This window comes from Leopardus geoffroyi, chromosome E2 (assembly GCF_018350155.1).
Source record: "Leopardus geoffroyi isolate Oge1 chromosome E2, O.geoffroyi_Oge1_pat1.0, whole genome shotgun sequence".
NCBI lineage: Eukaryota > Metazoa > Chordata > Mammalia > Carnivora > Felidae > Leopardus > Leopardus geoffroyi.
The window spans coordinates 23,834,889-23,858,284 of record NC_059335.1 but is presented as its reverse complement, the minus strand read 5'-3'; positions in this window follow the sequence as shown (position 1 = coordinate 23,858,284).

Sequence of the window (23,396 nt, the reverse complement as noted above, 5' to 3'; positions counted from 1 at the left end):
TTCACACATGGGCAGTATGCTCAGGAGCTGGTGAGTGCAAGAAGAGCCCTTTACAGGAAGACAATACAAGGTTATGGTTCCAGATGTCTGAGCAACAGCCAGGGGCATCTGACAACTACAGATCAACCACTGCTGTTTGTATCCACTGTTGGGAAAAGTGAGAAACAGACAAAACCTGGGGTTTCAGGCTCCTATTGCAGAAAGAATGCAGGCCTCTTGCTGACAGGGCTCCCAGATGTATTTTGTAGATGGCTCCCTTTGCTTATTATCTTCTTCCAACTTGGGAGTCTGGTGGTATCCTTGTGACTGTGGTACACGTTTTGCATTGGGCCCTTCTCAATCTGGTTTCAGAACTATGTGGACATACAGCAGCCTAGGGCATTGGAAGGTGCCCAATGGAGAATGTTTGTATGTAGGCTAAGTCAGAGGTTTGGGGAAAAAGCCAGAATCCGGCATGAGGTAAGAAGAAGTATAGATAGATATCTCCTTTCTGAATTTAGCCCATGCCAAATAGAAATGCAAAACCTTAGCCCTCCATGTACTCCCTCCATGACTGTTGTTCTCCCATGTCACCATTCCCATTCCAAGATCATGGGCTGTCATTTCCACAGCCAGGATCCAGCAATCAGATGTGACTTACGAGTCAGTTCCTGAGCCAATTGGGAGCTCTCAGGGTCTGATATTCTAAAGGAAAACCCACCCTCCTGCTACCTAGCCAGCTAGCATAATCTTCATGAAGGAAAACCAGTTTGCTTCCTCCCATAGCTGATGGTGAAGCCTTCACCCTAAAGATCAAAAGGTTTGTGTATGCACAGTATGCTCTAGGAGCTGTTCTATACACTACCAGTCTCTTGAGTGAAGTCCACACCAAAGCTGCATACCAAGCACATGAAGCACATACCTGCTACTGCTACATCTCTGCTGCCCCATCTGCTAATGGGATGACAGGAAAGACATCCAAAGCCAGGTTTTTCCCTATCTATTTGAAGGAATAATGGAGGCTTCATAATGGCAGTGCTTCAGGTGTAGCATGGAAAGATGTCCCTTTACCAAAGCCCAAAGGTGTTTCTAATTCCTGAGACACTCAGGTTATTCACTTCACAGGTCTCCCATTCCCATCTCTAATGAAGAAATCTGGCCCTCTGGCCATCACTTTGAACCCCTTTGCTCTATTTTCAAAAGAGTTTCTCCCTTGGGTTCCTTCCTAGTGAGTCTCTTAGAGTAATATCCTCTGCTTTCAAGGGGAGAGTCTGGTGAAGTCCTTGTGACTGGAATAGGTTTCATAACAGGACCACCCCTTAATTTGGTTTCAGAAGTGTATGGTCATCCAGAGACCTGGGTCATTGGAAGATGCCCAGCGGACAATAATTGTGTGTATGCTGGGCCAGAGGTTTCTGGAGAAAGCTGGCCTACATTATGCACTGAGATGGAGTGAAGGGAGATATCTCATTTCCAGATTGAAGCTATTCCCATTGCAAATGTCGAGCTTTGGCCCTCCTCCTGGCCATTTCCTTCCCATGGCTCATTCTAAATAAAGCTTTGTTCCCACATAGGAGCCATAGAACCTTTGCTCACTCAGCTGGCACCCTGGGGTAGGCCACAGACTCCCACTCTGGTCCAGTGCTCAGTGAGAGCTATCAGTGTCTGCTATATAAAAAGGAACTTTAGTCCCTGAGTGTGGTGCTTGGCCAGCTCTGGCATAGAAGGTGAAGGAAATCCAGCTTGCTTCACTTTCCTGGTTGATTGAGTTGCCTTCATTTTGAGAGACAGTTTGCAAATGGGCAGCATGAACCAGGAGAGAGTCGGCACAGGAAGAGCCTTTTCCAAGAATAGGGAATAAAGTCCTTGTCCCAGATTCTTGAGCAAGAGCCAGCAGAACCCAAAGCTAGAGCTCAAACAGTGCTGTCTCAGACAATTGATGGAAATATTGGGAGGTACAGACAAATCCAGAAATTTATGGCTTCTGAAGAAAGAATGCAGGCTATTTGCTGACAAGGCCCCCAGGTGTAGCCCTGGAGAAGACTCCTTTTGCCAAAGCTCACAAGAATATTTTATTCTGGATACAACCCAGTTGATGGAGTTTTTGCTGGGTACTTCATTCTCAACACTCTCCATATATCAACTCAAACAATGAACACTGCACTCCGTCCATTTGCACACTTTTGCTCTTTTTTTTTTTTTTGAAAAAAGATTCTGTCTGGAATCTGTTCAGAGCCAATATCTAGAGTAATATTGCCTTTATTCAAGGTGGGAGTCATGTGGTGTCCCTTGGAATGGTGATATAGGTTTTATATTGGGTCCTTCTCAATTTGGTTTCAGAACTCTGTGGTCATCCAAAATCCTAGGGTATTTGAAGGTGCCCAGGTAGAATTCTTGTGGGTAGGCAAAACCAGAGGTTATGGGAGCATCCGACCTCCCATGTGGGACAAGAGAAAGGGAAGGTAGATATGCCTTCCTAGATTTGAACCATGCCCATTTGAAACGCAGAACTTTGACTCATCTCGTACTCATTCCTATCCCATGACTGCTTTCCTAACTTGGTATCTGTTCATACTCCAAGACCATGGGGCTGTCACATATACAGCTTGCGTCCAAGGACTGGTGATGACTTTCCAATCTGTTCCTGAATCAAGCAGGGTTCTTGGAGTCTGATATCCTAGAGGACAGTTGACCCTCCTGGCCCTAACTGATGGAGATACCCTCATTCAGAAAAAAGGACAGTCTGTGCACCTGCAGTATGCTCCAGGACCTGAACAGCATACAGGTCACCTTTTGAAGAAATAGTGCACCAAGCCCTTGTTCCCACCACTTGGTCATCAGATGGAAGCACACACTTCCATACCCCAGAATCACTCCTTCCCCTATCTACAGATCTGATGAGCAGAAGCACGCCAACATCCAAATATTTCCCTCTCTTTCTTAAGGTAGAATGTGGACCTCTTGCTCACAGGGCTCTAAGACACAGCCTGTAGAGGACTCCCTTAGCCAAAGCTCATAAAAAGTTCTTATTCCTGAGCCATCCTCTGCCTTGATAATACACTGTGCTAGTCACTTCATTCTCAACATGACCCAATTCTCATCCATAATGAAGATCGCATGTCCTGTGTGTATCCATTTTCATCACATTGCTTTATTATCAATCCAAGTTTTTCTTTGGATTCATACAAATTCAGTCTTTCAGAGTACTATCTTCTGCTTCCAAATGTTTAATATGGTCCAGACCTTGGTATTGTGGTATAGGTTGAACCAAAGTGACCCTTGCATTTGGGTTTCATGACTACATGGATATCCAGATCCCTAGGGCATTGGAAAAGATCTAGCTAGAAGAGAACTGTTTGTAGAGGATGGGCCAAAGGTGAAGGTGGAGCTGACCTCCTTGCTGGGCCTAGGGGAAATGAAGTTAAATATCTCCTTTCCACATTGATCATATTCCCACTGGATGGAAATATTGAAAGAACTTTGGTCCTCCCTGCAGCCATTCCCTTTCCCGTTTACTGTATTTCTGACTATGTCTTTGTTCACCCTTAAGAGCCATGTAGCTGGCACTCAGCCAGCACCAAGGCATGGGCATCAGATTCCCACTGTGTCCCATGCTCAGTGACAGCCATCAGTATCAGCTATCTGAAAGGAGAATAGCCCACCTATCCCAGAACTTGATGCTAAGCTCTTTCTGGAATGGGAGTGGGGGTCGGGAGCCAGCTTGCCTGATTGCCCTGCCTGATTGAGGTGCTTTCATTCCTAAAAGTAAACAGTCCACACAGGAGCAGTAGGCTCCAGAATCTGGTCAGCACATAAAAACTCTTTATAGGAAGATGGAAGTGATGCCCATTTCCACATTTTGAGCAACATCTGGTGGCACCTCAAAGCTACAGCACACTCAGTGCTCACTGCATTCCCCAATTGAGAAAAAAACAGGGTTCTTCAGGACTTTCTGACAGAAGAAGGAAGGCCTGTTGCTGACAGAGTGCCCACATGGAGACTGTACAGGAAATTTTTATCTAAGCCCTCAGGTGTTACTCCTTCTACACACAGCCAGGTTCCAGAAGCTTGGGCTGAGCACCGCCTTCTCCACATAATTTTCTTCCAATCTTGGAAGAGTTTGTGCCATCCAGAAACACCTTTACACTTCTTTGTGCTTTTTCTGGAATAAGGTTCTTCCCCAAATCCACTCAGAGTCACTGTCTCAGAGCCATATCCTCTGCCTTCAATCTGGGAGTCAGGCCCAGTCCTTGTGAATGTGGGAGAGGTTTTGCCACAGGGCTGCCTCTTATCTAATTAATTTAGGTCCAGGAGTATGTGGAGTTCCAGAGGCCCAGGGCATTTCAAGGTGCCCAGCAGTTTGTGTATAGGTTGGGCCAGGACTTTGGGGCAAAGTCTGGTTTCCTTTCTGTGCTGTTGGGAAATGAAGTAAGACACCCCCTTTCCAAGTTGATCTCAATTCCCTTTAGAAATGTCGAGCTTTGGCCCTCCATGTGCCCATCCCATTCCCCTTGCTGTATCTCTCATGTTTTTTTTTCCTCACTTAGGAACCATGGAACTGTCACCCACTCAGTGAAGCACCCCAGGTGAGGCCATGCAATCCCATTATGGTCCTATGATCACTGAAAGCTGGAAAGGTCTGGTATACCAAATGAAAGATGGCCTTTAGTACACGAGTAATTGGAGCTTTGCCTACTGTGGTATGGAAGTTGAATGGGAGACAGAATGGTTCACTCACCTGGTTGATTCAGTGGCCTTCATTCGGAGATGCAGTTTGCACATGGACAGTATGAATGAGTAGGGGGTTGGCACATGAAAGGGCCCTTTCCAGGAATAGGGAATGCAGTCCTTGTTCCAGACTCCTGATCAAGAGCCAGCATAACCCAATAGCTATACTCAAGTATTGCTGACTCCATCAACTGATGGAAAAAGTGGGGGCAGACAAAGCCAGAAATCCCTGGCTCCTAAAGAAAGAATGCAGGCTTCTTGCTGACTGGGCTCTGAGGTGTGGCTTTGTAGGTGGCTTCATTTTACTAAGTCCACAGGCATTTCTTTTTTAAATTTGTTAATGTTTATTTTTGAGAGAAAGAGACAGAACATGAGTAGGAGAGAGGCAGATAGAGATGGAGACACAGAATCAGATGTGGGATCCAGGCTCTGAGCTGTTAGCACAGAGCCCAACTCCGGGCTCAAAGTCACAAGTGGTGAGATCATGACCTGAGCTGAAGTCTGATGTTTAATCTCCTGGGACACCCAGGCGTCTCCCACAGGCATTTCTTATTCCAGATACAACCAGGTTGATAGGAGACTGTACTCAGTATTTCATTCTCAACATTCTCCAAACCTCATGTGTGATGAAGGACTTGGCATTCTGGGTCTCCATTCCACCACTTAACCCTTTTTGGGAAAAATGGTTCTGAATGGTATCTATGCAGAGTCAGTGTGTTAGAGTAATATTCTCTTCTTTTAGCGAGGCAGTCTGCTTGTATCCTCGTGAGGGTGATATTGGTATTGCATTGACCTCTTCTCAATTTGGATTCAGAATTATGTGGCTTTCCCCAAACCTAGGGTGTGTGAATGTTTCCAGGGAGAATGCTTGGCGGTAGGCTAAACCAGAGGACGGTGGAGGATGCTGACTCCTATGTAACAAAAAGGAATGGATTATAGATGTCTCCTTCCCTGATATGACCCAGACCACTTGAAAGCAGAACATGACTCACCTTGTCATAATTCCTAACCCTGGTTTTCTGACTTGGTCTGAGTGAATTCACACACCAAGATCATGGGGCTGTCCTGTACAAAACCGGGTCCAATGATTTCAAGCGAGTTTCCAGGCCATTCCTGAGCCCATGCAGGGCTCTCAGAATCAGATATGTCAGAATACAGCTAGCCTTCCTCTTTCTGAGACCTTGGTGCTAAGCAGGCTACAACAATCATGGGGTTGGGAAGCCACATGGATACCTGCCCCTAATTGCTGAAGACATACTGCTTTGGAAGAACAGTGTGTGCATGTACACTGTGCTCCATGCCCTGATCAGCACCCAAAAAGTCTTTTGAATCAGTATTGCACCAGGGCCTCATCCCAGTTCTTTATCATCACATGGAAGCACATCTTCATATCTCAGTTCCATTGCTGCCCCTATCTACTGATACCATGTGCAGAAGCACACTAAAAGCCAAGTTACCCTCTATTTTTAAGGTAGAATGCTTGTCTCTTGCTCACGGAGCTCAAAGCAGAATCCTTTGTAGTTGTACTGTAGCCAAAGCACACAAGTGTATTCAGAATCCTGATCAAGTCTGCATGCTAATATATTGTGCTAGTCAGTTTATTCTAAATATTATCCGATTCTTACCTTGAATGAAGAACTCTAGCCCAACGTGTATCAATTTTCACCACATTGCTTTACTATCCATCTAGGTTCCTGTTGGATTCCATACAAATTCAGCCTTTCAGAGCCAATTCTTTGGCAATTGTGTAATGTGGAACAGCTCTTGTGACAGTGGGAAAGGTTGAGGAAAAGTGGCCCTGGTAATTTGGTTTAACCACTACATGGACACCATAAGCTCTAGGGCATGAGAAGAGTTCCAGTGGAGAACTGTTGTTTGGAAACTGGGCCAAAGATAGCGTGGGGGGGAGGGGGAGCTGGAATTCTTGCTGTGCCTAGGGGAAGAAAAGTTCAACACCTCCTGTCGACCTTGATCTCATTGCCATTGAATGGATATATTGATAGACTTTATGTCCCTTGAAGCCATTCACTTTCCCTTACTGTATTTCTGACTATGATATCTTTTTTGTCTTTTCATACATAGGACCCATGGAGTCATCCCTCACTCACTGACACCTCCGTGTAGGCCACAAAATCCCACTGCTGTCGGGTGCACAATGCAAGCCATCAATGTCTGCTATAGCAATGGAAAGATGGCCTTTACTTACTGACTGCTTGGTGCTTAGCCTGCTGTGGTATAGAGGGTGAATGGAAGCCAGCTTGCCTCACTGACCTAGATGAGTTGGCTTCATTCTGAGAAACAATTTACACATGGGCAGTATGGAGCAGGAGGTGTTTGGCACAGGAAGAGCACAGGAAGGAAAAGGTAATGACATCCTTATTCAAGATCCTGACCAAAAGCCAGAAGAACCCAATAGAAATAGCTCAAGCATTGCTGCCTCCATCAATGGATGGAAAAATTGGGAGGGACAGACATAGCCAGGAATTTCTGGCTCCGTAAGACAGAGTTAAGACGTCTTGCTGACAGTTCTCCCAGGTGTGGTCCTTCAGAGGGATCCCTTCACCTACCTCCACAGGCATTATTATTCCAGATATCACCAGGTTGAAAGGAGAGTTGCTGGGTCCTTCATTCTCAACATCCTCCAAATCTCATGCGATGAAGAACACTGGCAGTCTGTGTCTCTAATTGCACCACTTAAATTATTATTATTATTATTATTATTATTATTTTGGAAATTTGTGGAATTTATTCAGAGCCAGTGCCTTTGAGTCCTATCCTCGTCTTTCAGTTTGTGAGACTGGAGGTGTCTAGTAAGGGTGATATAGGTATAACATTAAGACCTTCTCAATTTGATGTCAGTTTACGTGGCCATTCCCAAATGGGGGTGTGTGCAGGTTTCCAGGGAGAATGTTGTGGGAAGGCTCAGCCAGAGGATCGAGGACATGCAGGCACAACATATGCAAGAGGAAATGTAGATATCCTTCCTTTATTTGACCCATGTCCACACGAGTGCAGAACGTAGCATTCCTATCCCGTTGCTACTTTTCTCACATGGTCTCAGCTGACACTCCAAGACCATGGAGACTTCCCCCTTCACAACCAAGTTCCAAGGACTGGAGGTGAATTTCCATGTACTTCCTTAGGCCCTGCACGACTCTCAGGTTCTGATACCCCAGAGGACAGCTAGCACTCCTGTCCCTGAGGCCTTGGTGCTTAGCAGCCTACATTCACTGTGGGAATGGGTAGCATCATGGGTAGTCACTTGTGCACCAAAAAGCTTATGAATGAATAGTACAGCAAGGCCTCGTCCCACCTCTTGATCATCCCCTAGAAGCACATTCTTTGTGTCTCAGTGCCACTGCTGTCCTTATTCTTATCCCATGGGCAAGAGCACCCCAGAAGCCACAGTTTCCCTCTATTTCTTAAGGTAGAGTGGGGGTCTCTTACAGAGCTCCATAGGCCATCCTTTGGAGTAGTCCTATAGCCCAAGCCCACAGAAGCTTCCTCTGATTCCTGAGCAAGCCAACTGGCTTCCATATGTGTTAATCAGTGCATCTAAGCCTTATCCAATTCCCATCCTTAAGCAGGAACTCTAGCCCTCTGTCTCTCAATTTACAGAACATTTTTTTTTTTTATCCATCAAGGTTCTTGTGTATACAAATGCAGGCTTTCAGAGTACTACCTCTGGCTTGCAAAGGTCCAAGGTGGACCAGCCTTCGTGACTGTGGGACAGATTGAGCCAAAGATGCCCTGGAATTTGTTTCCAACCCTACATGGTCATCCAGAGCCCTGGGGCACTGGCAGGTTGCAGCAGAGAAATGTGTGGAGGCTGTGCCAAAGGTATTAGTAGGGAGCTGGCCTCCTTGCTGGGCTTGGGGAGATGAAGTGAAACATCTCTTTTCCACTTTGAGCACCTTGCCATCAGATTGAAACATTGAATAAACTTAGATGCCCCTGCAGCCATTCACTTTCCCTTCCTGTATTTCTGATGATGTAATCATTCACCCTGAGAAGCCAATGAACTGACACTCAGTAAACACCAAGGGGTAGGCATTGGGTTGCCACTTCTCCCCATGCTCAGTGACAGCCATCAGCACCAGCTATCCAAAAGTAGAATAGCCCTCTTAACCCTGAGCTGGATGTGTGACTGTTGTGGCAAGGTGTAGAGGGGTTTTACTCTGTCCGATGGAGGTTCCTTCATTCTGAAAAGCAGAGGGGTCACTCAGGAGCAGTAGAGTCCTGAAGCCTGTCAGCACAGAAAGAGCACTCGACAGGAAATGGCACCAATGCCCATTTCCACACTTTGAGCAACAGCTGGGGGGCCCTGCCAGCTGCAGCAGAGTCAATGCACCCTCCATTCCCTGAAGGGAATAGCAGAGAAAAGAGACAACACCCCAGAGCTCTCCAGCTCCTTCCTATGTAAAATGCAGGCCTGTTGTGACAGGCCTTTCCCAGATGTAGCTTCGAGAGGGCTCTTTTGCTGAAGCCTTCAGGTGTTTCTTCTTCATTTTGGCACAGTCAGGGAGCTAGGAGCTGGTGGAGGCCACTTCCTTCTCCACATAATTCCCTTTCCAATCTCTGAAGAGCTCTGGCCCTCCGTATCCACCTTGAAACATATTTGCTCTTTTGGAGAAAGAAGGCCCTTACTGGAATACATACAAGGTCAGAGTGGCAGAGTCCTATCCTCTGACTTCCACCTGAATTCTTTTGAGTGTGGGGAAGATTTTGCCACAGGGCTTCCTCTCAATGCATTAATGAGGTTTCAGAGGCACGTGGAACTAGACCAGGTCATTTGAAGTTGCCCAACTGAAAATAGTTTTCTGTAGGCTGGACCAGAGATTGGGGGAGGGATCTGGCCTCCTTCTAGGCCAAGGCAAAATGAAGTAAGACATCTCCTTTCGAAGATGATCCCAATTCCCATTGGAAATGTCGAGCTCCAGCCTACCTTGGACCAATTGCCTTCCACTTGCTGCATTTCAGACTGTGTTCTCCTTCTTTTTTCACCCTTAGGAGCTGTGGGAGGCCGGGCCCCGGTTCCAGGCTGAGACCGGGTCAAGCAATGGCTCCCTGTTGACTCAGCCAACCCGGTGGTTCCCCCTCCCATTCCCCTACTTTCAAGGGCATATGAAAGCCTTGTCAAGGCTGAGAAAGTTAATTCCTGAAGCCTGTGGTCTGTGGGTGTTGGCAGTAATGTTACCTCCCCTTTTTCTACCCCGGGTCAAATAAAAACAAACATGGGAACTATTTTGCTAGCAATCTATCAACAAGGTCTTGCTGTGACCCGTTTAGAAAGTTCACAAGGTACACAGAACTAAATGTTTTGGCTGGCAGTGATCATGTGAAACCTGTTTATTCTTAGAATGACCTGATCCATAAGAGTCTTATATTATAAAAGATTGTGTACAGCAACAATAAAGCCGTCACTTGGGCCATCAGCCCAGGGGACCCTCCTGTTCCCAAACTGGCTTCTCTTCTCTCTTTTTTTTCTTACATTCCCCTACCCTCAGGACCCTGATCACGGTGTTTGTTGCACCAGTCACAACAAGGAGCCAGCACTCATTCAGTTGGCAACCCTGTGTAGGTCACAAAACCCCACTGTTGTCCTATGCTGCGTGGAAGCCATCAGTGTCTGCTACAGGAATGGAGAGATGGTCTTTACTTCCTGATTGCTTGGTGCTTGGCCTGTTGTGGTATGGAAGCTGAAGGGAAGCCAGCTTACTTCACTGACCTGGATGAGTTAGTGGGCTTCATTCTGAGAAGCAGACAGTTTGCACATGGGCAGTATGGACCACAAGGTGGTTGGCACTGAAGGGCAAAGGAAGGAAAGGAAATGAAGTCCTTGTCTCAGATCCTGAGCAAGAGACAGCAGAACCCAATAGCTGCAGCTTATGCATTGCTGCCTCCATCATTACATGGAAAGTTTGCCAGAAATTTCTGGCTCCTAAAGACAGAATTCAGGATTCTTGCTTACAGGTCTCCCAGGTGGGGTCCTTCAGAGGGCTCCCTTTGCCTTCAACCACAGGCATTTGTGATTCCAGATAACACCAGGTTAACAGCAGGGTGTGCTGGGTCCTTCATTCTCAACATTTCCCAAACTCACGTGCAGTGAAGAACGCTGGCACTCTGTGTCTCCATTGGCACCACTTAAGCCTTTTTTTTGGAAATTGGTTCTGCATGGAATCTATTCAGAGCCAGGGCCTTAGAGTCATATCCTCTTTTTTCAGCTTGAGGTCGATGGTGTTTTTGTCAGGGTGGGTAGGTATTGCATTAGGCCATTCTCATGTTTGTGTGAAAATGATGTGGCCATCCCCACACTTAGGGTGGGTGAAGTTTTCTAGCAAGAATGCTGTGTTTGGGCTTAGTCAGAGAATAAGGAAAGTTCCTGCCCCCATGTCCAACAAGAGTAAGGGGAGATACATACTTCCTTCCTTGACTTGACCCATGTACATATTAGTGCAGAACTTAGAATCACTGTGTAGCCTTCCTATTTGCTGCTTTTCTCACTTGGTCTCAATTTACATTCCAAGACCATGGGGGCTGTACCATTCACAACCAAACTCCAAAGACTGAGGCAAAGTTCCAGTTAGTTTCTGAACCCATGCAGGACTCTCAGGTTTTGATACCCCAGAAGACAGCTAGCATGTATATCTACCTCAATGTCCTTGCTGCATGTGTAAGACCAGTCCTTACCCATACCTCTGGGACCACCTACACACATGCATACATACACAGCTTAGCACCTTCATATGCCCTAGGCCTCTCACTGTGAACAGAGTTCTAATGGGAAGTTACAAGAGGTCCTGTTGCCAATCTATGCCAGAGTCACCAGGATTCAGCCAGAGTCCCTACTTTAAAGTGGAAGATAAATGGGACGGAGGAGTTGATCCCATTTACAGTTACACCAAGAACTATAAAATACCTAGGAATAAACCTAATCAAAGAGGTAAAAGATCTGTATGCTGTAAACTATAGGAAGCTTGTGAAAGAAATTGAAGAAGGCACAAAGAATGGGAAAGGCTTCCATGCTCATGTACTGGAAGAAAAAATATTATTCAAATGTAGATACTCCCCCAAGCAATCTACACATTCAATTCAATCCCAAAGTAGCACAGCATTCTTCTCAAAGCTAGAACAAACAATCCTAAAATTTGTATGGAACCACAAAAACCCCAAACAGCCAAAATAATGTTGAAAAAACTATTCCAAAGCTGTAGGCATCACAGTTCCAGACTTTAACCTGTACTACAAAGCTGTAATCATCAAGCCAGTATGGTATTGGCACAAAAACAGACAGACCAATGGAATGGAGAGTCCAGAATGGACTGACAAATGTATGGCCAAGTACTCTTGGACAAAGTAGGAAAGAGTATCCAGGGGTGAAAAACAAAAAACAAAAAACAAAACAGTCTCTTTAACAAATGGTGCTGGAGAACTGGACAGCAACAGGCAGAAGAATGAAACTGGACTACTGTCTTACACTGTACCCAAAAATAAATTCAAAAGGGATGAAAGACCTAAATGTGAGACAGGAAACCATCAAAATTTGAGAGTAGAAAAGAGGCAACAACCTCTTTGAATTTGGCCTCAGCAACTTCTTACTTGACATGTCTCCAGAGTTGAGGGAAATAAAAGCAAGAATGAACTATTGGGGCCTCATCAAGGTAAAAAGCTGCTCAGCAAAAGAAACAATCAACAAAACTAAAAGGCAACCAATGGAATTGGAGAAGATATTTGCAAATGACATATCAGATAAAGGGTTAGTATCCAAAATCTATAAAGAACTTACCAAACTCAACATCTGAAAACCAAATAATCTAGTGAAGAAATGGGCAAAGAAGACATCCAGATGGCTAACAGTCACATGAAAAGATGCTCCACCTCACTCATCATCATGGAAATACAAATCAAAACCCCACTGAGTTACCACCTCACACTGCTCAGAGTGGCTAAAATTAAACTCTCAGGAAACAACAGATATTGGTGAGGATGTCATGAAAGGGAGCCCTCTTGCACTGTTAGAGGGAATGCAAACTGGTGCAGCCACTTTGGAAAACAGTCTGGTTACTCAAAAAATTAAAAATGGAATTACCCTACAACCCAGCAATAGCACTACTTGGAATGTATCCAAGGATACAGGAGTGCTGATTCATAGGGGCACATGTACCCCAATGTTTATAGTAGTGCTATCAACAATAACCAAATTATGGAGAGAGCCAAATGTCCATCAACTGATGAATGGATATAGATGTGGTATATATACACAATGAGATACTACTCGGCAATGAAAAAGAATGAAATCTTGCCATTTCCAACAATGGACTGGTACTGGAGGGTATTATGCTAAGTGAAATAAGCCAGTCAGAAAAAGACAGATATCATATTTTTTCACTCATATGTGGAATTTGGAAAACTTGACAGAAGACCATAGGGGAAGGGAAGGAATAATAACTTACAAACAGAGGGGGAGGCAAACCATAACAGACCCTTAAATACAGAAAACAAACTGTATACAGAGGGTTGATGAGGGTGGGGGATTGGGGGAGGGTGGAGAAAATGGGAGATGGGCATTGAAGAGGGCATTTGTTGGGATGATTACTGGGTGTTGTATGTCAGTGATGAATCACGGGGATCTACTTCTGAAACCAAAACTGCACTGTATACATTGTATGTTATCTAACTTGACAACAAATTATTTTTAAAAAGGAAATATAAATCTGAAATTAAAAAAAAACCACATGGGGCGCCTGGGTGGCACAGTCGGTTAAGCGTCCGACTTCAGCCAGGTCACGATCTCGCAGTCCGGGAGTTCGAGCCCCGCATCAGGCTCTGGGCTGATGGCTCGGAGCCTGGAGCCTGTTTCCGATTCTGTGTCTCCCTCTCTCTCTGCCCTTCCCCCGTTCATGCTCTGTCTCTCTCTGTCCCAAAAATAAATAAATAAAAAAAACAAACAAACACATAAATCGTAGGATATTGCTCTGAAACTGTGAGTGGATTTCAGTGAGAGCCTAGTGTGAACACAGAGCAAATGGATGGAAATAAATACAAAGAGGGCCAAAGTACTTCATTACAAATGAGAGTGGGATGAATCTAAGAATTAAGTGCCTAGCACAATCTCCTGAGAAGTTAATGGTTATCTACAGTAAGAAACACCTGTGGGCTGGGGCAAAGGGAAACATCCATTGCCTACACCTGGGTGCCCAGGTGGCACGTGCCCTCCACTTTTCTTTCAGAAAGAGAAGGAAGGCTTCTGACCTTGGGTCCTTTGTATGCCCTACACCTCAGGGCATAGAAAGAAGTGATTCAGTGTTCCAAGGAGTTGGTGCTCTAGTTTTTGTAACCAAGTCATGGTGCAGTATTCCTTGCAAGGGCTTTTTTTGGGCTGAATAGTCCTGCGATCTACCGTGCATGCGTGATTCATCTGCCTGAGAGAATGTAGACATTACAATCAGCCAGGAGAGGGAGGCAAGCTGGCTATTCATCACAGAGATTACCAGTGCCAGTCAAGCAACAAACACTCATGGACAGGAAGGTCGTTTTTCTTTGGGATAAAGTAACTAATTGCTCTCACATAGCACAGGACCAGAATGGAAGCTCGTCACAAATCCTGGGTGTTGGCTTTGTGGCTGACAGACTAACTCCTCTTGGTTGTGACCCATGACCTATTTATGAAAACAGAAAACGGATGCGAAGGGCTATAAGGAAGGTCAAGGTTCAACATTAGAGCTTTATTAAGCTTTATTAAGATAAAGCTGGGAATGACATGTCTAACATAGTTTCTCCTTCAGCCAGAAGTAAGGCCAGCTCCGTCCCAAACCCTGATATTGCCTACACATGGGCAACCTGCTGGGCACTTTCAAATGTCCTATGCCTTCCATTGTCAACATAGTCTGAAAGGTAAATAATGAGGGGTCCTGTGTCCCTACCTACGCCAGAGACATAAGGAGTTGGTCAGATTCCCCCAACTTAAAGGAAAGGATATTTCTCTGAGACACTGAATGCTCTGAATGGCACCCAGGGAGAAACTACTTTGAAAGAAGAATAGGGACACCTGGGTGGCTAAGTTCATTGGGCGTCAGACTTCGGCTCAGGTCATGATCTCATGGCTTGTGGGTTTGAGCCCCACATCGGGCTTTGTGTTGACAGCTTGGAGCCTGGAGACTGCTTTGGATACTGTGTTTCCCTCCATCTTTGTCCCCCTATGTCCCTACTTGCACTCTGTCTCTCAAAAATGAATAAACATTAAAATTTTTTTAATAAAAAGAAAGAAGAAAAAAGAGGTTTTGAAGTGAAAATGAGGAAGGCCAAAGGGCTTCATTATAGATGAGAATGGGACAAATATTAACATGAAGTGTCTAGTACAATTTCCTGGCAAAGTCCTGTCTAAGGGTAAGAAACACCTGTGGCTGGAGACAAACTAAACCTCTAAAGGTAAAGGGAAACCTCCCGAAAGACCAGCCTGCAAAAGGTCTGCATATATCCTTCAGAGAGAGAGGAAAAGCATCTGGCCTTGGCTCTTTTTCCTGCCTTTCCATCAGGGGATAGAGGCCGCAGGGATTCAGGGTTAGTGGGTCCATGCTCCAAGCTGTTGTTCAAGTGTCTGGAACCATTTTTGTGGCATAATAGTTTTTGAATGGCCACATTCGGCACTGACAAGGTCCTGGAACATACCTCATATGCGTGGATTGTGTGCTCTTCAGAATGAAGTCATCTAAATCTACCAGGTGGGGAAGTAAACCTGTCTAACCGTCACTGCTCTTACACCAGCTGGCCAAGCACTAAGTGCTCTCTGACAGTAGGGCAAACTTTCTTTTGGGTTTTCAGAAATGAATTACCTGAATGAATTGTCTCTTTCTGTGCTAACCAGGTCCTTCAGAAATGGTTACCACAGAACCAGAGTGAGAGCTCACCACCAACCCCTGGGAGTTCATTGTGAGATTGACATCCTCACAGCCCCAGCCTGCAACCGAAGTCCTAGTTAGCAAATAGCAATGCGATGGGAATATTTCTATGGACAGCCAAAATTTTCATTTTTGATGAGGATGGAATAAAGCTGAGAGTGTAATATCTCTCTTTAATTGCCCTTGCCCCAGAAGTGAGGAAAGCTCTCTCCCAACACCTTTGGCCCCAACACCTTTGGCTCGACACACAAATATTCTGTGCTGGGTACTTTCCACTAACCAACATCTAACTTTGTCAATATAGATCTGAAAGGCAAGTTCCCAGGGCTGCTAGGGCCTATTCTTTTGTCACAAGAACTTAACCAGAATCCCCACCTAAAATCAGAGGGAATTTCTCTGAACCACTGGCCCTGATGGCCCATTGGAGATTCCAGTTTTAAAAAGAGTAAAAGGATGGGGTACCTGGGTGGCTCAGTCGGTTAAGCATCCAATTTTGTTTCAGGTCATGATCTCCTGGTTTGCAAGTTCGAACCCTACATTAAGTTGTCTGATGCCAGCGCAGAGCCTGCTTCAGATCCTCTGACCCACTCTCTCTGCCCCTCACCTGTTTGCTCTCTCTCTCTCTTGCACACACACACAAAAACTAAAAGGAAACATTAATAAAAAGAGTAAAAGGATTGAAATAGATACACAGAGAGACAATGTTTCTTATGAGAGATGAGAATGGGATAAATCTCAAGATGAAAAGACTAATACAATCTCCTGGCAAACTCACTGTCTCAGGGATAAGAAACACATATGGACCACGGTAAAGGGAAACCTCCACCATCTACAGTGTAAAGATGCCTGTAATCTTACTTCAGAAAGAGGGGGAAGGCTTCTGAAGTTCACTGTTTTCCCTTCCTATTCTATCAGTGGATAGAGGCAGCAGTGATTCATGGGAAGTGGGTTTGTGCTCCAGGCTAATGTGCAAGTGTTTAGAACTGGGATATGGTTCAACAGTTCTTGAATTGTCTCTTTCTGTGCTAAACAGGTCCTCAAGAACCTGGGTGAACCAACTGCCCTTCAGAGTGAAAGCCAGGGAGGAAGACAAGTTAGCTAACCATCATTTGTTATATCAGCTAGCCAAACACCAAGTGCTCACAGGAATGCAGTCTTTCCTTTGGGATATGAGAAACGTATTGCTCTTGGTTAGCACAGACCAGAGTCAGAGCCCATTAGTAATAGCTGGGCACTGGCCATGTAAGTGACAGCCTCATTGCCCTTGCCTGTGACCCAAGACATAGATATCAAATAAAGTCAGGGAATTAGAATGACTACACACAGGGCCAATTTTCATTTCAGCTGAGAATGGGATCAAGCTGCGAAGGAAATGTCTAGCTCCATGTTCCTCTTGTCCTATAAGTGAAGATGGCTTCCTCTCAATATCTCTGACCCTGACTACACATGGGCATTCCTGCTGGGTACCTTGAAATGCCCTGGGCTGACCTTTGTCAATATCATACTGAAAGGCAAATTTTGAGGGACCTTGTGGCCTAATGTATCCCCAAGTGACAAGAAGTTGGCCAGACTCCCTAGTTAAAAGTAGATAAAATGGCTCTGAGACACTGTCCCTGAATGGACAACAGGGATAACTTAGCTTGAAAAAGAGCAACAGGATGGAGAAGGATACACAGAAGGCCAAAGTTCTTTATTACAGAAAAGAATGGAATATAGCAAAAAAAAAAAAAAAAAAAAAAAAGAAGCAACTAGCACAGTCTCCTGGAAAGATGGGCTGTCTCAGGAGTAAGAACAATATGTGGGCTAGAACAAAGGGAAACCTCCTGCATTGTTCCTTCAGAAAGAGATGGAAAGTTGTTGGCATTGACTGTTTTTTCCCTGTCCATTGAGGCAGTAATGATTCATAGTTAGTAGGATCTGTCTTGTGGCTGACCCTCAAGTATTTGGAATGTGGCTCTGGTGACTGGTCCTTGAATGGACTGTTTCTGCACATAGCAGGTCTGAAGAATACTGCAAATGGGTGAACTGTCTGCTCTTCAGAATGAAGGTATCTGTAGCAGCCAGTGTTTACCATACCACTATTACCATACCAATTCCAGCCTTTCAAGCACCAAGTCATCAGTGACAGGAGATCAATAGATTCTTTTGTATATCAGAAACTGATTGCTTTCATTTAACATGGGAGCAAAGTGGGAGCTCTCCACAAATCCATGGATTTTCACTGAATTATTGACAGGCCCACTGTGCCTGGTGGGAACCAAGATAGAATTAGAAAAACAGCAAGGGATGGGGTGCCTGGGTGGCTCAGTCAGTTAAGTGTCTGACTTTTGATTTCAGCTCTTGGATGATCTCATGATTGTGAGTTCAAGCCCTGCCTCAGGCTTTTGCGCCCCCAGCCTGGAGCCTGCTTCAGATCCTCTGTCTCCCTCTTTCTGTCCCTATACCATTCAAACTCTCTCTATGTCTCTCTCTCAAAGCTAAATAAATAAAACAATTTTAAAAAATGAAAAACAGAAAACAGCAAGGGCATGGGAATGGACACACGGAGGGCCAAAGTTCTTCATTTCCTATGAGAGTGGAATCAAGCAGAGAATAAAGTGACAGGTATAATCTATTCGAAGCTCACTGTCTTCAGAATATAAAGCACCTCTGCACTGGGGAAAGGGAGAGACACCACTGATTCTAGTTGGGAGCCCTGTCCAGAGGAAGCCTTCATCTGATATTCAAATGGGAACAGGATAATATTGAAAATGTAATGGATAGCTCAGTGTTTCCTTGTTCCAGAAACAGGACTGGATTTCTTCCAACTCCTTCTGGGCTTGCCTACACGCATTCTCTGCTGGACACCTTCACATGCCCTAGGTTTCCTGATGTACACATAGTTCTAAAATACAGGTGGTAAGAGACCCCATAGTCCAATGTATTCCAGAGTCTAGAGAACTTGACCCAATTACTCAGTTAAAATGAAGGTGAATTGGTCTTAATATCTGGCCCTGAATGCCTACCAGAGTAAACCTAGTTTGAAAAAAAGACTGAAAAGATGGACATGGATACACAGAGGCCCAAACTTCTTTCTTACAGATGAGAATAGGATAAAGCAAAGAATAAAGTGACTAGAATAGTCTCAAGAGTAAGAAACACCAATGGTTTGGGTGAAGGAAAACTTACCCTGACTACACCAGATGCCCCTATTGCAAGAACTGTTCATCCAGAACATTGGCAAGACAGGAATTCCTCTGGCCATTGCTTTTTTTCTTGTCCTTTCTATCAATTATAGATGCAACATTAATTCAGTGGTTCGGGGTCAGTCTCCATGCTGACTTTCAAGTGTTTGGATCCAGGCTGTGGTGCCAGAGTCCTTGAATGGGCTCTTTATGCACTGAGCCATTTCTGGGAGCAACTGCCCATCTGAGAAACTTCTCCTTTTCAGAATGAAGGCAGCTCAATTTGCCGGTTGAAAAATATGTCATCTGCAACCTGCCAAGCACCACATTTTCAGTAAAAGAAGAGCAATGTTCCCTTTGGGATATCAGAAACTGACTGCTTTTGGTTAGCACAGGAAGTGAGGGGGAGCTCTCCATTAATCCCTGAGTGCTTTTTATGTGGGTGACGACCCCATTTCTCCTGAGTGTGACTCAAAACCTAGTTAGAAAATCCGCAAGAGGTTGGGAATATATGGAGGACAAGAGTTCTTTATTTTAAGAGAGAATGGGATATAATATAGAATGCGGTGCCCAGCTTCATTTCTCCTTGCTGCAGAATTGAGGCTGGCTCCAAACACTGCTCTGTCCCTGCCTACATGCAAACATTCTGTACTGGGCACCATCAAATGTTCTATGTCTTCTGTGGCCAACATAAGGCTGTGAGGCACGCCCTATGGGCCAATGTTGCTCAACTTTTCTCAAAGTTGGGAGAACATGGCCTGACTCCCCAGCTGACATGAGAGGAAATTGCTCATACATTCTGGCCTGAATACCCGCAGTGAATGCTTAGGTAGAAAAAGTACAAGGGGGGTGGGAATGAATTCATCAATGGTTCAGGTTCTTGACTGCAGAAGACAGCATAAAGCTGAAAATTAATGAGTAGCTAAGGTTCTTCTACCCCTGGAAGTTAGGCAAGCTCCCTCTCATCTCCTCTGAATCGCCTATATGCAGAAATTCTGTTCTGGCTTCACTGCACCTTCCATACCACAGCAGGCCAAGCACCAAGCAATCATGAAGGAAAGGCCATCTTTTGGTTGCTATAGCAGACATTGATGGCTTTCACTGAGCACAGGACCACAGTGGGATTTTGCGGCCTACACAGGGTTGCCATCTGAGTGAGTGATGGCTCCAAGGCACATTAGGGTGAAAAAAAAACATATTCAGAAATGCAGCAAGGGGAAGGCAATGGGTGCAAGATAGGCTGAAGATTGACATTTGCAAAAAGAAATGGGATCACCTTTGAAAGCAGATGTCTTACTTCATTATATTCAGCTCAGAGGGAGGCCAGATCCCTCTGCAAACTCTATCCACCCTAATATGTAGCCAACATGAGCTAATAACATGTGTCCAACGTGAGCTCATGGCAATCTGGCTATGCAAAGAAGAAACACACCTGAGGGCTTAGGCAGAAAAAGCCCTCTGGGGGCTACATCTGAGAGTCAGGTCAGCAGCAGCCCTGCCTTTTGCATAAGAAAAACATAGAGAACCCCAGGGCTTTGTTTCTTTTCATTGATATTCCCATCAGGCAATGGAGTGTGTAGTGACTGTGCTGTAGCTAGGAGGAGCCCCCAGATGTTGCTGAAAAGTGTGGAAACAGGCATTGGAGCAATTTCTATCAAGTGTTCTTTCTGTTCTGAAACTCTTTCAGGGTTAGGAAGGCTATTCTCCTTCTGGATAGCCAATGCTGATAGTCTTCACTGAACATGGGACAGAGTGGGAACCTGACACCTACCTCTTAGGGCTCGCTGAGTGAGGGTCAACTCTTTGGTTTCTCAGGGTGAACAATTACATCATCAGAAATACAGAAAGGGAAAGTGAATGGCTGCAGGGGCATCTAAGTTCATTCAATATTTCCATCCCATGGCAAGGTGCTCAATGTGGAAAGGAGATGTTTCACCTCATGGCCCCTGGGTCCAGCAAGGAGGCCAGCTCCCTACTAATACCTCTGGCCCAGCCTCCACACAACATTTCTCTGCTTCACCCTGCCAATGACCTAGGGCCATGGATGTCCATTTAGTGGTGGAACAAATTTCCAGGGTATCTTTGGCTCAACCTGTCCCACCGTCACAAGACCTTGTCCACCTTAGACCTTTGCAAGCCAGAGATAGTACTCTGAAAGCCTGCATTTGTGTGCATTCCAAAAGGAACCTTGGTGGATAAGAAAGTAATGTGCTGGAAATTGAGATGGAGAGCCACAGTGCCTCCCTAAAGATGAGAATTGGATAAGGCTTAGGTGTACTGACTGGCACAATATGGCAACCAGCTGGCTTGCTCAGGAATCAGAAGAACCTTTTGGGGGCTTGGGCTACAGGACTACACCAAAGAATGTGGCTTGGAGCTCTGTGAGCAAGAGACCCACACTCTACCTTAAAAACGGAGGAAAATTTTGGCTCCCGATGAGCTTCTGCTCATGGGAGCAGGAGATAGGGACATCAGTGGCATCACCTCCCCAATTCTCTGGCTGAGCCTACCCACAGCATTTGCCCTGCAAACCTTCACACACCCTACATTTGGTGATGGCCTCTTTGACCTCAGCTGCAGCAACTTCTTACTATACATGTCTCTGGAGGCCAGACAAACAAAAGCAAAAAGAAACCATTAGGACCATATCAAGATAAAAATCTTCTGCATGCTGAAGGAAACAGTCAACAAAACTAAAAGGCTACCAACATAATGGAAGAAGATATTTGCAGCTGACGTATCAGATAAAGGGTTAGTATCCAAAATCTATAAAGAACTTATCAACCTCAACACCCAAAAATAATCCAGTGAAAAAATGGGCAGAAGAGATGAACAGACACTTTTCCAAAGAAGACATCCAGATGGCTAATAGACATGTGAAAAGATTATCAGCGTTACTCATCATCAGAGAAATACAAATCAAAACCACAATGAGATACCACCTCAGAGAAGGCTAAAATTAACTCAAGAAACAACAGTTGTTGGCGGGGATAAGGAGAAATGGGAATGCTTTTGCACTGTTGGTGGGAATGCAAACCGGTGCAGCCACTCTGGAAAACAGTATAGAAGTTCCTCAGAAAATTAAAAATAGAACTTCTCTACAACTCAGCAATTGCACTACTAGGTATTTATCCAAAGGATACAAAATTGCTGATTTGAAGGAGCACATGGACCCTAATGTTTATAGCACGCTATCAAAGCACCTAGGTGGCTCAGTCCATTAAGCGTCCAAGTTTAGCTTAGGTCATGATTTCATGGTTCATGGGTTTGAGCCCCACATTGGGCTCTATTCTGTCAGTTCAGAGCTTGGAGCCTGCTTTGGATTTTCTGTCTCCCTCTCTCTCTGCCCCTCCCTTGCTCTCTCTCTCTCTCTCTCTTAAAAATGAATAAACATTAAAATAATTTATAGCAGTGCTATCAACAGTCAAATTATGGAAAGAGCCAAATGTCCATCAACTGATGAATGGATAAAGAAACTGTTCTGTGTGTTTGTATATACATATATACAATGGATTACTACTTGGCGATCAAATGGAATGAAATCCTGCCATTTTCAACAACATTGATGGAAGTAGAGTGTATTATGCAAGTGAAATAAGTCAGTCAGAGAACAACAAATATCATGATTTCACTCATATGTGGAATTTAAGAAACACAACAGATTAACATAGGGAAAGGGAAGGAAAAATAAGATAAAAACAGAGAAGAAGGCAAACCATAAAAGACCCAAATACATAGAACAAACTGAGGGTTGCTGGACGGGAGGTAGATGGGATGGGCTAAGTGGGTGATGGGCATTAAGGTGGGCACTTGATGGGATGAGCACTGGGTGTCGTATGTAAGTGATGAATCACTGGGTTCTATTCCTAAAACCAATACTACAGTGTATGTTAACTAAATTGAATTAAATAAATAAATAAAAAGGTACTCTAAAATAAAAAGAAGATATTATATATAATATATATATAGTATATATATATTAATATATATATTATATATATCGGAATATTTCTCAGCTATCAAAAAGAATGAAATCTTGCAATATGCAATGACATGGATGGAGCTAGAATGTACTATCTAACTGAAATAAGTCAATCAGAGAAAGACAAATATCATATGATTTCACTCATGTGGAATTTAAGAAAACAACAGATGAATGTATGGGAAGGGGCAAAAAGAAGAGAGAGAGAGAGAGAGAGAGGAAACAAGCGATAGTAAACGCTTAATGATCGAGAACAAACTGAGGGTTTATGGAGGGAGGTTGGTGGTAGATGGTCTAGATGGGTAATGAGTATTAAGGAGGGCACTTATGATGAGCACTGGGTGTTGTAATGTAAGCGATGAATCACTGAAGTCTACTCTTGAAACCAATATTGCACTGCATGTTAACTAGGTAAAATATAAATAAATTTAAAAAAAATTAGGAATTCTGTGGCTGACAGTAACTAAATATTGGTAAGCACTGGAAGAGCACATGATTCTCTTGTCTCTGAATTTAATGCCTCACTTTAAATTCATCAGTTTCTCTATTCAGTATGTGTGCTGTGAAGCTAACTTAGCAGGTATGGAGCACTCAACCCTTGCACACTACAAAGAAACTGGCCTTTAATCTTCATGTGAGAGATAA